Here is a 4,796-nt window from a genome sequence, read left to right as displayed (position 1 = left end):
TGGAACACTGGAAACAGGAACAATCACCCACAAAATACCCAAAGAATATGGCTGCCAAAATATGGTTCCCAATCAGAGACAACAATAATTGAGAACCAATCTAGGCAACAATAGACTTACAAAAACACCTAGATAGGAAACACCCCCATAAACATACAAAACCCCTAGACAAGACAAAACACATACATCACCCATGTCACACCCTGAACTAACCAAAATAACAAAGAAAACAAAGAATACTAAGGTCAGGGTGTGACAGGGTTAGAGAGAACAAGGAGGAAAACATTACTGTTATTTTTGTTGTTGTTGTGCAGACTGATGTATAGGAAAGGGAGCAGGAGCAATGGTGTGCTGGTGGTCAAATCAGAGTGTTCCTCTCAGTACATTCCTTTTTTTCTCCAAACCCAGAGGATGAGAGTTACTCTGCTCCCACTGGTTAAGGGTTTTTATTTTTTCATTTTACCATAACTGTTAGTTGTTTGTTTTTGAAAGATTGATCTTATTATCGGTCTGGTATGAGTAAACAAGAAAGAGTAGATAAGAGGGTGAGGGTGGGACAGGGGGAGTGGGCGTGACACTCATTCGTAACTCTATCTTAATCTTCACATAGTCTTCTCAAAATGACTAATCTGATATGAGTGTTCAGAGGAGGGAGGGTACAGGAGAGAGGATAGAGGGAGGGGGAAGGGAGAGAGAGGTAGAGAGAAATGGAGAGAGAGAGCGAGAGAGAGAGAGAGAAATGCAGCTGGGTCTGGTGACTGTGTTATCTCTCTGATTGCTCTTAATGGGGCCTGGAAACTGTGTAGTTCCGAGGAGGAAATGTGCTGATCGGACGATAGGAAGGGGAGGAAAATGGCTCCAGAAAATCATAACAGGCCAGGAACATGAGGAGAAACAGCTAGTGGAGACCAGGGGGGGGTTGTTCAAATAATGGTGGAACCCAGCGGGAGAAAGTAGACTATCTATAGTGGCTCACAGATTATTCCGTTTGTGTAATGACTGTAACTCAGAGACGAACACGCCCAAAGTAACCCGTCAGGCCGGGTGGTAAACTAAGCTGTGAGCTGGTTTAACGCATCCTGGTGTAGCGCAACAGTGTGGGTTTACCCCATGCCTTTTTTCTGACTGGCAATAATGTTAGGCCGAAATTCAATTCGAGGCTCGTTGTAGAGCACTTCACGCGTGAAGATCATTTCAGATTGAGCCGCCATCTGCCGTGTTAACAGTGAATGCGATCTCCTTCGAATGTGCCTTGAAAAGGCGCATTGTCAACAGCACTCTACAACACACCTTGGATGGAATCCCAGCCTTCGTCTTACCCCTCCGGACAGGCCCGCTGCTATTAAGACAATCAAGGCAAACCCCTAGAGGCCTACTGGCCACTTAGGTCTTAGAGAACCACTTGGGCTAACCCACGCTCGCTATCAAGATGACCGACTAAACTTTTCCATGAGATAGCATCGTGGTCGTCAGAGTGTTTAAACGGGACGGTAAACAGACAATACACTGTAGATGTAAACAGTGACATGTCTGTCACCGCGGTGATTGCCCTGACAGGAAACACACAGCATTAGTCTGATTGCTGCTAGCATCTCAAGCATAATTAGCGTAGTTAGCAGCATTAGGATTGTTAGCATCATTAGTCCTTTATGGAATAACTTTCAAGTGGACCGAATATCATGAGAATGATCCCCCCAAAAAAATCGTCCCATTATTGTTCTTGGAACAATTGACATAACGTCCCATATCGGGAACTGTATGACGAAAGAGAGGTGTATTTTATATGACATACAGTTCATGGTAACAGGCAATGCAAGTTTGTGAAACATTGTGACATTGTGGGGCTGCCCAAAGTCCTTGGAATGTTCTTGTTACTCACCCAAAACCATGCTAGCCGCAACCCAATCTTTAGCAGTGACTTGAGAGGGACTGGCTACGATGTGGCCCACCATTAGGACCCAACCCAGTGTTTGGGAAGCACTGGTCCAGTGTTATCTGTGGTCATACAACTGAATGCTCTGCTATGCTGAAATAGAACTACAGAGAACAAAGTGACCACTAATTCAGACATGCAAATACACATATATGCACCAAGTGTCAGACCCAACACGCACGCGTATCAAATTCTGGGCGCAAAACACATACACGCCAAGAGATGTTCCAGCAGGGGCAGCAGGTAGACTAGTGGTTAGAGCGTTGGGCCAGTAACCAAAAGGTTTCTGGATCGAATCCCGAGCTGACAAGGTAAAAATCTGAACAAGGCATTTAACCCACTGTTCCCCGGTAGGCTGTCATTGTAAATAAGAATTTGTTCTTAACTGACTTGCCTAGTTAAATAACATAAAAATGTAAGGTGCCAAATCTCAGCTACACATGTCACAGTGTGTGTATAATCAGAGACAGAACATCTTAACTGCTACTCCCTCCTCTCTCTCTCAGCTGGCCCCCACTAAGTAACACACTCCCCTTCCCTGCCTGGAGAAGCTGTCACTCTGACCCCCTTGGTTGCTCCTGTGCTTTATTCCTCCATACACAACTTGTTGTAGCAGTTAAGATGTCCTGTCTCTGTCCTACCGTTTCCCCTGAGCCAATGGTTCTCTGGTACCAGTGATCATCCCCTCCTCACTTTCCACATTACTGCTTGAAATGGCTCCAAGAGTCTTCAACTAGTGAGAAGCATATAACAGTGTGTTTCAGTCGTTTTTAGCCCAGCCCCGGTGGATACATTTGGGATGGGCATATCACCCACTCATTCTCTTTTGTCCTATTACCTTACCTGCCCCCCTGTCCTCTTGCCCATCCCCCAGCTTCTCACCAGGCCTCCCAGCCTTGAGGTGTGTTTGTCTGTGCACAGCCAACTACCTGCATCCCAGGCTCTAACGTAGATTATGAGGCCCAGAAAGCTAAGTCAGAGACACCTGGTGCTCAAGTAATACACACATCGGCATGCAACACACACACCATAGCCGAGCAGAGGAAACATCTGGCCAGGATGCTAATACAACACACACACACACACAAACACCAAGCAGTGATTTCATGTCTGGGCCAGGGACCATTGTATAGATAGCTAGTGGACATCCGTGACCCCTCACCCAGTGCCTGACATCATACACCGTGTGTGTGAGAACTGAGAATGTGCGTGCGTGCATACTTCACTAATGACATTTCGATACGGATAAGAGCTGATTGTCATATGAATGGAATGTTGTTTGTCAGCATGTCGACAACCCCTAACGAACAAACATCTAGTGCATCTGGGAATGTTGCTTTAATACATTTAATATAAAACCCATTCACCCTTCATGTAGTAAACTTCATTATGGAAATCAGACAGGGGGGGTTTATATAAGGAAGGGGAAGTTGATCATAAGCAAATATATTATTATTTTAATGAATTCTCACGCAGGCGTTAAGTACCCTCAACCTACAAAACATCCACGACAAAACACAAACTTCATGTCTTGTTTTGTGATTCTTTCTCCTGTTTAGGACAAAGTTGTTATCTGGGAGTCCCAGGCTTCCCTCCTCCATCCCTGTCCGTCTGTGTGACTGTCTGTCTCTGTGTGTGTGTGTGTGTGTGACTGTGTGTGTGACTGTGTGTGTGTTTTGGCCATCGTGCCACTGTGGAGGCATTGGTGTGGTTAAGAGTATTTAGTTTTGCCACATGTTGATTTAGTAATTAGGAGGGGTCCACATCGTTATCAACACGCATCACTTCCCTCAGCAGTAAACACTGTGGGCCCACATTACCCATCACACACACACAGAGAGTGATGAGTGTGCATCTTCTCACAATGTGTAACACACACAAACATAGGGAGTCAGTGTGATTGTTACTTAGACTAACCAGTCACTTACTGTAAGTTTAGTGAGACCAGACAATAATAAAAGAACATTGAGAGAACATTTGTCAACCTTGTGGGAACACAATAGTGAGAACCAACAGAGCCCTATGGAGAGTATTCTGGCTACCTCTATCAAATCAAATCAAAGTTTGTCACGTGCGCCGAATACAACACCTTACAGCAAAATGGTTACTTCAGGCTCTAACCAATAGTGCAAAAAAAAGTATTAGATGAACAATAGGTAGGTAAATATATAAAACAACAGTAAAAAGACAGGCTATATACAGTAGCAAGGCTATAAAAGTAGAGAGGCTACATACAGACACCGGTTAGTCAGGCTGATTGAGGTAGTATGTACATGTAGATATGGTTAAAGTGACTATGGATATATGATGAACAGAGAGTAGCAGTAGCGTAAAAGAGGGGTTGGGGGGGGGACACAATGCAAATAGTCTGGGAAGCCATTTGATGACCTGCTCAGGAGTCTTATGGCTTGGGGGTAAAAACTGTTGAGAAGCCTTTTGTCCTAGACTTGGCACTCCGGTACCGCTTGCCATGCGGTAGTAGAGAAAACAGTCTATGACTGGGGTGGCTGGGGTCTTTGACCATTTTTAGGGCCTTCCTCTGACACCGCCTGGTGTAGAGGTCCTGGATGGAAGGCCTCTTAGCCCTAGTGATGTACTGGGCCGTACGCACTACCCTTTGTAGTGCCTTGTGGTCAGAGGACGAGCAATTGCCTTACCAGGCAGTGATGCAACCAGTGCGCTCGATGCTCTCGATGTTGCAGCTGTAGAACATTTTGAGGATCTCAGGACCCATGACAAATATTTTTAGTTTCCTGAGGGGGAATAGACTTTGTTGTGCCCTCTTCACGACTGTCTTGGTGTGTTTGGACCATTCTAGTTTGTTGTTGATGTGGACACCAAGGAACTTGAATCTCTCATAGGT

The sequence above is a fragment of the Oncorhynchus mykiss genome, chromosome Y (genome assembly GCF_013265735.2).
Source record: "Oncorhynchus mykiss isolate Arlee chromosome Y, USDA_OmykA_1.1, whole genome shotgun sequence".
In the NCBI taxonomy this organism is placed as follows: Eukaryota; Metazoa; Chordata; class Actinopteri; order Salmoniformes; family Salmonidae; genus Oncorhynchus; species Oncorhynchus mykiss.
The sequence above is the reverse complement of the archived record's forward strand: the minus strand, read 5'-3'. Positions refer to the sequence as shown.